Here is a 16,107-nt window from a genome sequence, read left to right as displayed (position 1 = left end):
ACCTTCAAAATCTAGGCTCAGGATAGTTCCTTATGTTAGTTCCCACCCTTTAAGAGCTGGGAATATTAACTAGGGCTCCACAAGGACCACTGTGTTTACCCCCAAATGGACTTGAGCCCTTTTGCATATACTCCTAGCAAGGGTACATGAACATGAATGGGTGCTTGAGCACCTTACCTTGCCCCTCCCCAGTACCTTCTCAAATTTCCTAGGTCAGAAGAAGGGGAAAGTGAAGGCAGTAGAGCTTCCTTTCCTGCCAAGAAGTGCACTGAGACTACCAACTACCATGGAACAGGAAGTTTGATTTTCAAGGTCCCTTCCAATTATACAAGTGGAATTCTAGTAATTATAGCCACCTCTGGCCTCCCAGAGTAGAGGCAGCATGCTTATTGTCAGGGGTTCAGAAGGAGAGACACAGGAGGGGGAGCAAATGGAGAGTGAGGAGGAGGAGTACGAGGGGGGCGCAGGCAGTGACAGTGGCCAGAGTTATTCCACAAGCCTCTCTAGCGAATCGGAGGACTCACAGAAGGGAGCGCCGGTGGCCAGAGCAAGGGAGATTCCAAGGGAGAAACCTCAAGAAGGAGGGGCCAGCGGGGAGTCCCTGAACAGCAGCTGGAGATCAGGGCCAGCGTTTCCACCAGAGCGCAGTGGGGAGGGGGAGTCCCAGGAGTCGGGACCAGTGTCCTCACCACCAGAGGGAGGAGAGGAGTCAGGTTTGGCAACACCCACATCAGGAAGCGGGGAAACGGTCAGAAGGAAAGTCACCGGCTGGGCGCGCGCGCCAAGTTCAAATGTACAGGAGCGCGGCACAGCGGGGAGCCCGGGAAGGGAGCCAGGTCCTAAAGCCCGCCGGAGGGAGGGGCAAGACTCAGGAGGCTCCGCGTCAGAGGAGTCCAGGAAGGAGGGAACCCCAGAGGGCAGAAGGACCCAACGCAGGAAAGAGCAGCGCAAGAGGTGGAGCCGGGCTAGAATCTTAAACTGGTGTGGGTGGAGCAGTGAGTCAGAGGGGACTTAGCCGGTCTAGCGTTAAGACGTGGGCCTGCGCGCCCAGAGCTTGGAAATGGAAACTAAACTTCAATAAAGACTTTTGTATATAATATCCACTGGGCGTTGGTCCTCTGTGAGCTGGGACCTAGCGGCAGTCCTGACAGTAAGTCCCCTCTCCATTTTCACCAATTTTGCAACCTCGTGGAGTGCGGGAAAGCAGCGAGGGGTGAAGATTGGTGCTTCGCGAGCTCACGAAAAACAGGGAAATGACTACCGAAGAGAGGATAGCGAGTTTGCAAAACGCAGTGACGCAGTTGACTGCAGAAATTGCGGCTTCCAGAAAGAAAGAACAGGAAGCAGCTGCTGCCTGCCAGGATCTGCGAACCAGGTTAGAAGTGCTAAGTACACAGAGGCTACCCGCCACCAGACCAGAAGGGATTGGGCTGGGAAACAGAGGAGGGAGCCTGGTATCTCACTTCAATGGGGACCTGCAGGAGTATCCTAACTTCAGAGCAGATGTAATTTATGCATTGCAGCTGCTTGACAAAGACTTTAAAAATGAGGAAGAGAGAGTGGGATTTATTATTTCTCATTTACGGGGGGAGGCAAAATCGTGGCTGCGCAATCTATGGAGAGACAAGGATCCAGCCCTCCAAAATGCGGCTGCCTTCATTAAAGTGATGGATGCGTGTTTTTTATCTGAGATTGATGTGGATATCGCTAGGAGGGAGATTCACGGACTAAGACAAGGTAAAGCCACTGTGAGGCAATATCATTCACGTTTTTTCGGATTGGTGAATGTACTAGCCTGGGAGAAAGAATCGCCTGCCGTCAGAGACCTGTTCTGGGAGGGGTTGAGCGGAGCTGTGAAAGACGAGATCGCAAGGGGGGGAAGACCCCAAACCACCAAGGACGTGGTGGAATGGGCACTCTCCATTGGGGTTCGGTTGGAAGGACGCCCTTGGGGCAAGGAGGAAGGGCATTTGGGAAGCACGCCAGCGAGAGGACTGCCTCCCTTCCCCAAGGAGGCGGCGCGCGCTCGATCCATGCCTCCGCTGGGAGGGGGAGAGGAGCCGATGGAGATAGGTGGTGCTAAGGCTCACTCCACAGTCGGAGCCCTAACTCCGGGAGCAGTCAAGATGAAGCCTCCTAGAGGAACCAGGAAGTGCTACATCTGCGACAGTGCTCAGCATATGGCAAAAGAGTGTCCCCAGCGGTTTCACAAGCATACTGCAGCCGCAGCGACAGTAACAGACGCAATTCAGCAGAGGGAGTCGCAGCAGGAAAACTCCACTGTCTGGCTGGAGATGGCGTCTCTGGGGACCAGCCAGACAAGTCAGTGAAGCAATCCCCAGGGATCTTACAGCCCACCGACCCCCTCCCACCCAAACCAGTAGTGCAGCTCACCGCATCCCTTCAGCTCCCCAATGGGCTACTTGTGGAAATTCCCATCACCATCGACTCGGGGAGCAATGCAGATTTTATAGACATGCAGTTCATCCAGCAACATGGCATAGCCCTTCTGCCAGCGGCGGTACCTCTGAAAGTCGTCACAGTGGACGGCAGGGAGCTACTGGGAGGGCAAGTGCTACAGCAGACGCCGCCAATGGTGATGCGCATTGGAAACCACCGTGAGGTCATCAGCTTCAACGTCACCCGCCTGTCAGACACGCCCATAGTGTTGGGAATGAGTTGGCTGGATAGGCACAGCCCGGCATTAGCTTGGTACCAGCGGCAACTGACCTTCGGTTCCTCTTACTGCGCAGAACACTGCATCCTGGCGGACTTGGAAGATGAGGGGCACGAGGATGGACCACAGCTGAACTTGGGCATGTTGCAAGCGGTGCCTAACAAATACAAGGAGTTTTTGGAGGTCTTCTGCGAGAAAGAGGCGGATAAGCTGCCACCCCACAGACCCTACGACTGCAAGATCGACCTCCTGCCCGGGGCGACGCTCCCGACGGGGAAACTGTACTCCATGTCTGAGGATGAATTGCAAGAGCTCAGGGAGTTCATAGATCACAACCTGAAGCGGGGATTCATCCGGGAGTCCAAGGCGGCAGGAGGCAGTCCCGTGTTCTTTGTAAAGAAGCGGGACACGCCCCAAAAGAGGCTGGTCGTTGATTTCCGCTTCTTGAACCTCAAGACCAAGCCCTCAGCCTTCCCTATGCCCAAGATCGATGACCTGCTGGCGACGGTGAGGAAGGGTCGCATCTTTACCAAGTTGGATCTGCGCGGAGCGTACAATCTCATTCGCGTACGGGAAGGCGACAAGTGGAAAACAACCATGTTTACGCCGCTGGGCACTTATGAATACAGAGTTATGCCTTTTGGATTAAAAAATGGTTCCCACTGCTTTCAAGCCTTCATGCATCATGTCTTGGCGGGTCTCCTCTACAAGAAGTGCGTCTGCTTCCTGGATGACATCCTAATCTTCTCGGAATCGCCGGAGGCTCACGAGAGAGATGTTAGGGAAGTTCTGCAGAGGCTGCGGGAGCACAGGCTGTACGCCAAGCTGGAGAAGTGCCAGTTCGACAAGACGGAGGTGGATTTCTTGGGCTACAAACTGTCCGACAAGGGACTGGCTATGGACGGTGCCAAGGTACGTGCAGTACTGGATTGGAAGAGCCCACGCAATAGGAAGGAAGTACAGAGGTTTGTCGGTTTTGCCAACTTTTATCGCAAGTTCATCAAGGGTTTCGCCATGCAGACAGCGGCCATCACCGACACCCTCAGTTCCAAGAAGAAGAGGTTCATCTGGACGGAGCAGGCAGAGCAGTCCTTTCAGAAGCTCAAGCAGCTCTTCGCTTCCGAAGAGAACCTACTGCACGTAAATCCCAGCAGGCCCATGAGAGTGGAGACGGACGCCTCAGACAGGGCCGTGGGAGCCGTTCTGTTGCAGCAAGACCACCAGGGGGACTAGAGGCCGTGCGCTTTCTACTCCAGAAAACTCAGCAAAGCGGAGCAGAACTACACCATTTGGGACAGGGAGTTGCTGGCCATACATGCAGCCTTCAAGGCGTGGCGGCACTTCCTCGTCGGAGCCAAGCACACGGTGCAGGTCCGCACAGACCATAAGAACTTGGAGTACTGGCGCACGGCGAGGTTCCTGAACCAGCGGCACATCCGCTGGGCGGAGTTCTTTGCAGATTTCGACTTCAGAATTGAGTACATCCCAGGAAACAGCAACGTCTTGGCGGACGCGCTGTCCAGAAAACCGCAGTATCTGGAGGCAGAGGCACCGGCGGCGGCCAAGCACATTTTCACACCACAGGCGTGGGCATGCGCGTCAGCCACGGTGGACCTGGACGCGGTGCGCCGCGCGCTGCAAACGGACTCGTTCGCCCGAGCCAAGATGGAGGAGGTGTGCAGTGGCAAGGCGAGGGGCGACGAATTCCAAGTGCACGACGGCCTGCTCCTACGCAAGGGAGTCCTCTACGTACCAGGAGACACCCTCCGCGCGAAGGTCCTGCAACAGCTGCACGACGCGCCCAGCGCGGGGCACTTCGGCAAGGAGAAGACGGTGGACTTAGTAGCCAGAGACTTTTGGTGGCCTAAGATGCGGGGGGATGTCGCGGACTATGTCAATAGGTGCGACACCTGCCAAAGGGCTAAGCCTGTGCACCAGCCGCCGGCGGACCTGTTGGAACCGCTACAGACACCGTTCGTACCGTGGGAGAGGGTGGCCCTGGACTTTGTCACAGATCTACCCAGCTCAAGGGGCAAGACGGCAGTGCTCGTGGTAGTGGACCTGTTCACCAAGATGGCCCACTTCATTCCGTGCGCGAAGGTGGCCACGGCCGAGCAGACCGCTAAGATGTTCATAGACCACGTGTTCAAGGTGCACGGCCTACCACGGTCTATTTTGTCCGACCGGGGGCGCCAGTTCATCTCCAACTTCTGGCAAAAGCTGATGGGATTCCTGAACGTCAAGGTCAGCCTGGCGTCGGCGAGACACCCGCAAACTAACGGGCAGGCGGAAAGGGTCAACGCCATCATGCAGCAGTACCTGAGATGCTACGCGAACCAGCAGCCATCCACCTGGGTGGACTATCTACCGTTGGCCGAGTTTGCCTACAACAACACGAAGCACGGGTCCACGGGGGTGACACCATTTTTCGCCAACTACGGGAGGCATCCCAGAACCTTCCCGGGTCTGGACACAGTGCGGGAGGGGGAGCCACAGGGAGCAGAGGACGTGGCAGCGGAGTTGCAGGAGATCCACGAGCAGCTCAGGAGGCAGTTAGAGTTGGCAAAACAGGCTTACAAAGTGCAGGCAGATCGACACAGGAGGGTTGGGGAGGACATCCAGGTGGGAGACTGGGTCTGGTTGGCAGCACAAGCAGTTCCAGCCAGATCGTTAGCCAAGAAGAAACTAGGGCACAAGCAGCTAGGGCCTTACCAAGTAGAGGCGCAGATCAACCCAGTGGCCTTCCGGTTGACACTCCCGGAGGGTTCCAGAATGCACCCGGTCTTTCATAGATCAGTGCTCACGCCCTACAGAGAGCCCCACAGGTTTCAAGCACCGGGGAAGGCGCCAGACCCGCTCAGAGAAGCGCCCAAAAAAGGGGGGTCGCCGAAAGGGGAGCCACTTAATGAAGCCACTGAGATTTTAGACTCAAGGTGGGGGGAGGACGGGATTGAATATCTTCTCGCCACAGAGGACACCCCGGCCAGCGCCAACAGGTGGGTGCCGGATTACGCAGTGGAAGAGCAGTTGCTCAAGGAAGAATTCCACACTCTTTTCCCGCACAAGCCTATGCCGGCGGGCTTTTTCGAGGATTGTTTGTTCACACCCACACTCTCGGCCAGCACTTTCCGGGGTTTCTCGTCAGCTGAGGACTCGGCTCCGGGAGGCAGCTCTCCGGAGGGATCACTTTCAGGTTTTGGCACGGGGGGATCTTATTGGTGGGAGGACCAACCCGAAGTGGGCTGGCGCAGAGACATGCCGAAGGGGCCCTGGGAGGTGGACCCCCATCAAGCAACAGGGGGAGGAGGGCTCTTGGGTGATTTGGGGTCGAGCGCAGATTTCGAGCACACCGCGCAGGAGATGGAAGCGGAGGAGGTCGTCGTCGACGAGCCCATGGGGGACTTCCCGGACTTATCTCGATGGTTGCAAGCCTCAGGGGACGAGCTGTATCCTGGACTCACCCCTACAACAATGGAGCACCTGGAACCCGCACCGGAAGAGGGGGAGGGGGGAAGGGGGGGCTTCGAGGGGGGGATGGATGTCAGGGGTTCAGAAGGAGAGACACAGGAGGGGGAGCAAATGGAGAGTGAGGAGGAGGAGTACGAGGGGGGCGCAGGCAGTGACAGTGGCCAGAGTTATTCCACAAGCCTCTCTAGCGAATCGGAGGACTCACAGAAGGGAGCGCCGGTGGCCAGAGCAAGGGAGATTCCAAGGGAGAAACCTCAAGAGGGAGGGGCCAGCGGGGAGTCCCTGAACAGCAGCTGGAGATCAGGGCCAGCGTTTCCACCAGAGCGCAGTGGGGAGGGGGAGTCCCAGGAGTCGGGACCAGTGTCCTCACCACCAGAGGGAGGAGAGGAGTCAGGTTTGGCAACACCCACATCAGGAAGCGGGGAAACGGTCAGAAGGAAAGTCACCGGCTGGGCGCGCGCGCCAAGTTCAAATGTACAGGAGCGCGGCACAGCGGGGAGCCCGGGAAGGGAGCCAGGTCCTAAAGCCCGCCGGAGGGAGGGGCAAGACTCAGGAGGCTCCGCGTCAGAGGAGTCCAGGAAGGAGGGAACCCCAGAGGGCAGAAGGACCCAACGCAGGAAAGAGCAGCGCAAGAGGTGGAGCCGGGCTAGAATCTTAAACTGGTGTGGGTGGAGCAGTGAGTCAGAGGGGACTTAGCCGGTCTAGCGTTAAGACGTGGGCCTGCGCGCCCAGAGCTTGGAAATGGAAACTAAACTTCAATAAAGACTTTTGTATATAATATCCACTGGGCGTTGGTCCTCTGTGAGCTGGGACCTAGCGGCAGTCCTGACGCTTATGAACACCAACTGCTAGGGAGCAATGGTGGGAGAGGGGTTATTGCTCTCTTGTCCTGCTTGTGGGTATCTTGCCATTGTGGAAAAGAGGATGCTGCACTAGACAGGCTTTTGGTCTGATCCAGTAGCACTCATGTTTTTAACACTTTCCTATAGGAATGATGGGATGTGCAGTCCCAACATCTTCCTTAGCAGAAAAGGCCATTCCACTAAGTTGCTAGAGCTGCTTCAACTACCAAGTCTTCTTTCTCCTGCCTCGGGTAAATTGAGACAGCAGCTAAAAGGGGAAGACAATGGGCCCCTGCTTTTAGCTCGATATGAACAAGTCCCTGCTTGACTCATGCTTCCTCTCAAGTAATTGAACAGGCAAAGTTGCCTTTGTGATCTTTTCTTTTCAGTTACTTGCCATATCTCGAATGGGCAGTCTCAGCATCTGTTGGGTTAGAGGCCACTGCCAAACAAGCATTTGGGATAGAAGTTCCTAAGCTTTCAAATCAACTTCCTATCACAGTGTGACAGATCTGGGAACCTAACCCTTTTCAACAAGTGGTTAAATATTATTTAAATCTTATTAAATGATATGAATCTTACTGTGCCCTGCTTTGGGAAATGATATGAATGAAAAATGGGTTCAAAATAAATAAATAAAAGTGGTGTCACTGCAACAAGGAGAAGAAGAAGAAGAAGAAGAGGAGGAGGAGGAGGAGGAGGAGGAGGAGGAGGAAGTAAAACAATAAAAGCAGGAGAGGGAAATGATGTTTATGACAGGTAACAGGTAAATCTGCAAATGATTGCCTGAACATCCCCTGCTCCAGATAATGTAAAACTAACAACTGCTTTGGTTATGTCCTTATTTGAATGCACCATTAAAAATAATTATTATTTGAAAGTCTGACCAATGAGAAAGTCCCTGCAGAACCTGAGCATGAAACCAGCAGCCAGTTTTCTAAGAAATACAGGATTTCAATATGTCATGGGGCATATCTTCTACCAACGAAAGGAGAGAAATATACTAAACATTATTCAGGCTCATGCTTATATTTAAAGTTAGCACAACATGAGGGGATTTTTAAATTGCAAACTCAGTATAGGTCACTCTAAAAAAGGAGGTAATGGACTCTTATTAAAGACTCACTTTGCAACTCTTGGATTTGTGCTAGAAAAAATGTACGTAATTTCAGATCATAACACAACTGGAACCTACAAAAAACATTGAGGTGTAGTTCTCCTGCTCACTATTCCAGTCAGGTGATGCAGCCATGCCCCTCTCTATTATACTCCATTTGATTCCCCTTCTTATCTGGTTCTTCCACACGAAACAAATAGTCTGCATTCCATGGCCACCTCACAGCCCTTTCCCAACAGTTTTGTTGTACTTTGGTGAACCCTAGGACTTGGCTGAGCCTGCTAATACCTCCCTTTTGTGGGGCTGTAGGGCTGTTTTGGCTATGTAAGCATCTGCACTCACACTTGGATGTCAGAAATAGATGTAATGATAAATCTGTCCCTAAACTGTTCAGCAAGAGAGATTTGTTTTTCTTTTGTTTTTATAGCCTTTGCTTTATAGCCATGTAGTTCTGGGAGCTTGACAATGGACTCCCCCTTGACCAACCTGGACCCTGCATTTATCATTTGAGGTCTTCCTCTATGTGCCCTCTCTTGAGGGAGGTGTAGACTGACAACACGAGAATAGGCCTTTTTAGTGGTGGTTCCCTACTTACAAAGTGCTCTCCCCAGGGAAGCATGCCCGGCACCATCAATGGCTGCTTTTAGGCACCAGGAAAAAACATTGCTTTTCAGCCATGCTTTTGGCCTATAACTTGTAAAGTTTTAGATATTGTGGCCTCCTTTAGTTGGTGGGATGTGTTGGACTGCCTTTTATGTATATGTATATGAATATGTTTTGCTTTTCTGTTGTTTTAATTTTAAATTGGATTTTTTTTTTGTATTTTATTGTAAGTCACTTAAGCTTACTTTTTGTAATAAAGAAGGTGACCAGTAAGTGAAGCAAACAAACAAACAAACTTTATTGTTGGAGTATGGCGACTCCATACTTCAGAGCCAGGCTCCAGTATGAAGCTGCCATTTTGGAACTGATTAACAACTTTTACACTGTGGAATTTAGTCTCAAGAGATCCTGAAAATTACTCACTACAGGAAGTCATTATCCTTCGTTTGGTACTTGTTTATACTGTTGATCTTGCTATTCCTATGAAGATGAATCACTACTGGCTGCTAGTTTGGAGTGAGGCCCACCCATGCTGATGGGTTCCTGTTCTTTTGCTTGGATTCTGTATTCTTTCTCATGCACTGTACAGTGGTACCTCGGGTTACATACGCTTCAGGTTACATATGCTTCAGGTTACAGACTCTGCTAACCAAGAAATAGTGCTTTAGGTTAAGATCAGAAATCGTGCTCCGGCAGTGTGAAGGCAGCAGGAGGCCCCATTAGCTAAAGTGGTGCTTCAGGTTAAGAACAGTTTCAGGTTAAGAACAGGCCTCCGGAACGAATGAGTACTTAACCCGAGGTACCACTGTGTAACTGCTGTTTAAAAGAGAGCTACTTGTTTTAGCACTATTTCTCCCATGACAGCCTCAAACTGCAGGCAGTGTGGATATGGCCTGGGTGCTGAGTGGCAGGGGGAAGTGGGACCTTATCAAAGAGACAAAGTTATGCAGGTTATCTTTCAAAAATCAGTCCAGTGTAGGATATCATTCAGGTCCTTGGTATAGATGAACTGCGGCTTCAGGTAGCATGCATTTGTTTAAAACCATTTTTAAAGCTGTACTTCTATATTGCTGTAACCCACCCTTGGATTCTTCAGTGAAGGGCAGGTAAAAGATCTAGTAAGAATAATTGCTACCAACTAGGTCCCTGTGGCTGCTGGGATGAGGGTAGGGAGGCAGAACGCTGAGATCGGGAGAAAGGAATGCTGACCCAGTTGCTCAAGAGCATAACAGACCAAAAGGTGAACGTTTGCCCTCAAATTTTAATATAACACGTAGGAAAGCATGCTGTCTGGCAGCGCCTTGTGTTTATATTTTAGCATGGACTTCTGGTCATGAAATGACACCCTCAGCCTACATGTGCACACATTTTTGATGGGTGGATAAGGAGAGGGATCAGAAAACACCCTGCTTCGTTTTATGCTCTGCTGTGCTAGGAGAGAGCAGGCCTTTCTCTGTGCATTGCACAACTATACAACAAGATGTGCCTTGTTCCTCGCTCCTGGGCAGCCTTCCCTGCTGGAAGAAAAGACTTCTGTCAATTTCTGCTGGGTGGGGGGGTGGGCTGCCCAGCCCTAAAGATAACACACATTTCCAGGGGAAGTGATACGACACCCACCCCCACCCCACCCCCACTTTGTTGGCGGGAAAACCCATAGTCTGGTTCTACCACCCTTCAGCTCTCAGATCCCAGACTAAACTAACCTGGAGGGTCATTCAAAGTTTACTTTCTCAGAGCTATAAGCAGGAGCTCCCAAATGCTTAAAGGGTCTTTACATCTTAAACAGCTGTGCCCCAAATAAGGGTGTCTCATCTTCTCAACTTCTGTTTGTGTTGGGGGGTGAAGGGTGGGAGGGGGGCGGAGAATGCCTCCAGCTCACCCTCTATGCCTCAGGAATGCACAGGACAGCAATCCTCTTAGAAGAGCTGATCTAGAGAGCCACACACCCAATGTGATGATGCTGAGAAACCAAGCTTTCAAACCCCCCCCCCTTTCCTAGAGTATAGGATTACAAATATCCATTTGCTTCAAGGGAGGTCTCATTTAAGAACCTCACCGTTCCACTGAATATAATGGTGCTCCTTAGTTCAGAACGAAATTGCATTACACAGGGAACACTGTTCGGTAGTGTCTGCTATTGTTGCAATGTTGATCTAGCAACTGCTGTCAAAAATTAGGCAAAAACACTGAATTAAGTTACTGAACAATTCATTAGCTTACTGAACAATTATTTAGCTTATCTTTACTTGTATTCTATTTAAGGTTACTGGCATTTATGAGGAACTCTGCACCCAAATTATTATAGTGCTTGCATAACACTTCTTGTAAACTGCAGCCTATCTTGTTTAAGGCACCAGGAGTTAACTGGATATTTCAAATGCCTTCACCCTGGGACTCACATCTGAGGGAACCAAGAAGTTTGTATTCACAAAGAACTAAACTTTCTCAGAAACCAGTGAGTGTGTGTCTGAAAGAGCAAGGAACCCCCAATCAATACTGATGCTAAGCAATCGTTGGATTAGGTAGTGGATTGCCTCGCTCTTTCAGACAATTACCTGTGGCTCCCAGTTTCATTCATTCATATCATGTTTATTCTGCCCATCTATCGAAATTTGCCAAGTTTACAAAGACAATAAGATACAATGCACAATTGTTAAACCCCTTAAACATAAACAACAAAACAAGAGGCAAAGCAGAAAGTCCAACGAACAACTGAAACCAGCATTAAACATAGCAATGGAGAGCATGGTGCAAAAAGTGAAGCACCTAATGGGTTCTAATTAAATAAATAATTCTCCCCCTCCCCCCCCAATATGCACATGTACAGAGCTACAATCTACCTTCTGTAAAGTGGAACCAGATATCTGTGCAGTGGTTTCCTCAACACCACCCCCCACTTGGCATATGAGGATTTTAAAGAGAAGGAGCTACTAATTCTCAGGTGCCCCGAGCCCAAAAGGATTTAGTATAATTGAAAATAAAATGATCAGGGCTGTGGTGTTCTGTATGTTTCTGTGTGCTCCTCTGTTGCACAGAATCTAGACCACAGCACAGAACCTGGCACTTTGCATGAGCCACTGCCCACAAGCAAAGATAGGTGGTGGTGGTGCTGCATCAGCACCACTTGCAAGGCAAATGAAGCAAGCCAGCCTAGCATCCACCCCAACAGCAGCCACACACACACACACACTCCATTGTGCCCCCATCAGATCAAATTTCCCTTTCATTATTGCCTTCAACTTCCCCATCTTTCTGAAAACATTCTCGCTTCTGCCTCCACCCTTGCAAGCAAAATAAACAATCTCCTCTGTTAAAGGACCATCAGATGAGAGTCAGCTATACATGCGATGAACTGGAATGATTTATCTAACTCAGAAAGAACGGGCTTTTCTTAGGGTTTGGGAAAGTATATGCTCAAAAATGATGTTTTACATCTGCATCTTCTAGCAAGAAATTCTTATTTAAGTGCACATGGTGGTGATGTTTATCCATCACATTCCTGGAGAATGTTTAATGCCCTGAGAGTTACTGGGGCAACAATTACTATGTGAGTAGGTGTGCTATGAAGAGACGCGGGTGGCGCTGTGGTCTAAACCACAGAGCCTAGGGCTTGCCGATCAGAAGGTCGGCGGTTCAAATCCCTGCGACGGGGTGAGCTCCCGTTGCACAGTCCCTGCTCCTGCCAACCTAGCAATTCGAAAGCACGTCAAGTGCAAGTACGGTAGATAAATAGGTACCGCTCCGGTGGGAATGTAAACGATGCTTCTGTGCGCTGCTCTTGTTCGCCAGAAGTGGCTTAGCCATGCTGGCCACATGACCCAGAAGCTGTACACTGGCTCCCTCGGCCAGTAAAGCGAGATGAGCGCCACAACCCCGGAGTCATCCGTGACTGGACCTAATGGTCAGGGGTACCTTTACCTTTAGGTGTGTTATGTAGAATAGGAACAAGAGAGGCTCTCAAACTCCCAGTGGAATTGCCTGGAACAAGTTATTATCAGCCCCCTATTTTAGTGAATAGCTTCACCATCACTCTTAAGTTTTCATTCAGAAGTCCCTGATGTACAGGCACTGATAAACATAGGAGGCTGCTTTATAACATCAAACCATTGGCCCATCTTTCCCCAGTCTTCTGACTAGCAGTAAGTAAACCTTCAGGATCTCAGACATAAGCTGCCTGGGTCCCTTTTAAATGGCGATGCCAAGGATCAAACCTGAGACCTTCAACCCTCAGTGTCCACCAAGTTGTATGTGAAATTCAGGTTCCAATTCTACCATCCCAACTTGTCCTTCTCTACTAAGTTTTTTACTTCATAAGATTTATATACTGCTTGGTTATAATAAAACCTCAATGTGGTTTACAAAAAGAGAACTATAAAATTATCCGTAAAATACAGTTTAAAAAAAACTATTTAGAATATTTAAAAACATTATCAACAATAAGCTTAATAAACTGATTAAAACACACATCATCATTCTATATCTCTGGATAGGCTTGCCTAGACAAAAATGTTTTTAACAGACTTCAAAAAGAGCACCTGCCTAATGTCAACAGGCAGGGAGTTCCAAAGTATGTGTGTTGCCACACCAATAGATTTCTTACAACCTTGTTGCCACTGTGAAATCAACTAATTGCTAATGACAAACTGCCCATCCTTCCTTTGCTGCAAATTAAGTAACTGTTGGATTCCATAAATTGAGGTGAACTGTAGTGCCTAGATGCCTGTTAGGATACACCTGCTCCTTCATAAACATTTTAGGATGGAGATACAATCTGGCCTTACTCTTTCAACTTTGAATAATAAGCCCAGTTCCACTGCTGTCACCTGAGTAGTGAGAAAGGCTCACCTTGTCTGTGTGTGTGCGCATGCACACATGCATGCCAAGAGTCAACTGGGGGTGGGGAGTTGCTACTGGCTAGTCATTGCATTGGGAGATGCATTTTGCACATGCCTAGAGTTGCTCTCTTCCTTTCTTAGTGTTGCATCTCCTTCAGGGCTGGCTCATATAAAGTCCTTTCAATCACATTGCCTTGCGAATCCTGTGAAGAATGTCCTTTAAAGGTAGGGTCATTGTCCTTTGGTCAACTTTGACTCAAGCATTGGATCCCACTTCACCCAGTTCCTACCAACAGGCCATGGCCTGGCAATGAAGGGGAAACTTGTGCGTGATGATTCTGCCCTTCACTCCCCTCGATTTTGCTGCCTCCACCCAATTTTTTTTTTTAAGTGAAAGAGACACACTTGGAATTAGAGTGGTTGTGACATTTAGGTGGCAGGCCATTGTGTGAGACCCTGAAAGTTTAAAAAACAAGTGCCATAGAACTCGGAGGGCTTAAAGCAACCTCCTTTGTGGAGCAAAGGACTGAGTTTTGATTCGGGACAATGGTGTTTCTCAAATTTCTTCCAAAAACCTGCACCCCATCTGTGATTTGAATGCAATCGCTTTTCTCTCACCCTGCAATTCATTTGGTAAAGACGAAGCAGATGCAAGAGACGGGGGCTGAATTTTAATGATTGGGTTTTACCTGAAACAAAACAAAACAAGCAAAAACAAAACAAAACAAAAAAAGAGAACCCAGCGGATCCTTTTAAGAAACAAAACAAAACACATGTTTGAAGTTAGCAAGAAGGGTAGGGATAATATAAAATATCATTTAAAAGGGCTCCGTTCATTAGACTCCAAGAAGAGCTCTGCTAATGAGCCTCTCACAAATGAGGGAAGTGCTGCTTTTCCTCCGTTTTCTGCTTGGCTTGCCACAAAATTGCCTACCTGGGGCGGGGAGGTTGAGTTATTACACAGTATGGACTCACATGATAAGATGGAGGTCAGCCGCATTTGGATTTCCCCGTAATGTCAGCACACTAGTATCACAGGATGTTTCAGATCTCTGTCATTAAATATATATATCTAATATACATATGTATTGAGTTCACTAAGGGTGATCTTCCTGTCCTATGCCTGACCACTTACACTACATTGTATCCTGATTTTGAGATATTTGATCTGGCAACAGTGATCCTGTAAAGAGGCATATTGTGGATTTTAGGGTGACTCCTGTTGTCATGAGAGGCAGGCATCCAGTGTCTAAGTGAGTCAGATGATACCAGCTCTCTCAGTCTAGTATTTTATTTTATGGGCGGAGAGGGCAGGATTCAGACTATGTGAACTAATAATAGAAGTACTCGTGAGTATATACAAAACACACACACACAGTGTAACATGCCTCTACTTAGAGTGAAGAAATTCCAGGTGGGTTTCTTACCCTAACCTCTTCTTCTAAGAACCTCCTTTGTCTAATAGCAGAGTGGTTGGGGGAATTGACTTATCACTGCAGTGCAAGTTCAGTAAGCAAATGCCTAGGGGTTTTTTAACCAATGAATTCAAAAGTGGATGGCACAATACTGACACCTGAGAGTTATATAAGGGATAGAGAATGTTGCACTGTCATTTTGCAAATACGTGGTGCATCCACCCACAGAACAATAGTTTCCTGTTCTAGTCTCCCTCGTCTTAAACAGGATACAGCTGTAAAGGCCCAAAATTAATCAGGAATATGGAACTGCTTCAGTACCAACAGAACTAAAAAAATTAAGAATTCTACTCGGACAGCATATACCTAATATGTGTTATCTGGATACGTCGCATAATAGATGCATAAAACCATTAATATGGCACTCCTTGTTGTGTGTGTCTGGATTAAAATAAATTCATGTTTTTTTGTTCGCTTTCAGGAAATATGGACTCAAGTGGACTTACTGTCGCAACATGTGAAGAGATGGCAGACAGTGTTTAAGTTGTTCCTTAAACGGCTGAAGTAACTGACAAAGTGATATTAGAGAATGTGCATTCAACTGAAAAGTTTCAAACACAGCTTAGTCAATATCCGTTGCTTCCTGCTGGAGATCATGCATAGTTACAGGACAGCGAGAAAGATACCCTATTTCCAACTCCCTTTCTTTCACATTTCCTACGCCTTTGCGTGGAATGTGCAAGAATGCCAGTGTTTAGGCACATTTCCCCTCTAGCTGGCATAGACAAGGATCCAAAAGGCTGCTTTCCTATACTGAGTAGGATATTAGTCCACCTCACCCTTTAGGATTAATAACTCTGACAGTGGAGGTGTCCTTCCTTCCCCAGCTACCTAAAACCCTTTAGCCATAGATGCTTGGGAAACCAGGTCCTTCTACTACACAAACAGTAATCTCTCTACTTTCTTCCTCCCTGACTGCCAAACGTTATCTCCTTGCCCAGATGCCTTATTTTTCACACTTCAGTTTACTCTACAGTGTGGGAAGAAGCTCCCTTGCTGCATGTTGCGCCGGCCACTGTTTCAGACCGAAGAGTCGGCATGATGGGCTTGTGGTCTGACCCAGGAAAGTTGTCCTTAATGCCGCCTCTTA

The 16,107-nt window shown here is 49.0% G+C and overlaps 1 long non-coding RNA gene across 5 annotated transcripts in view; it reads right to left on the bottom strand.

Moving 5' to 3' along the window:
* LOC310846287 overlaps positions 1 to 16,107 on the bottom strand; it is a 55,837-nt gene that overhangs the window by 21,933 nt on the left and 17,797 nt on the right. The window lies entirely within an intron of this gene.

Source organism: Podarcis gaigeae, assembly GCF_964106915.1.
Source record: "Podarcis gaigeae genome assembly, chromosome: 6".
In the NCBI taxonomy this organism is placed as follows: Eukaryota; Metazoa; Chordata; class Lepidosauria; order Squamata; family Lacertidae; genus Podarcis; species Podarcis gaigeae.
Note: the sequence above shows the minus strand (reverse complement) of the source record. Positions and strands in the feature narration are given on the sequence as shown.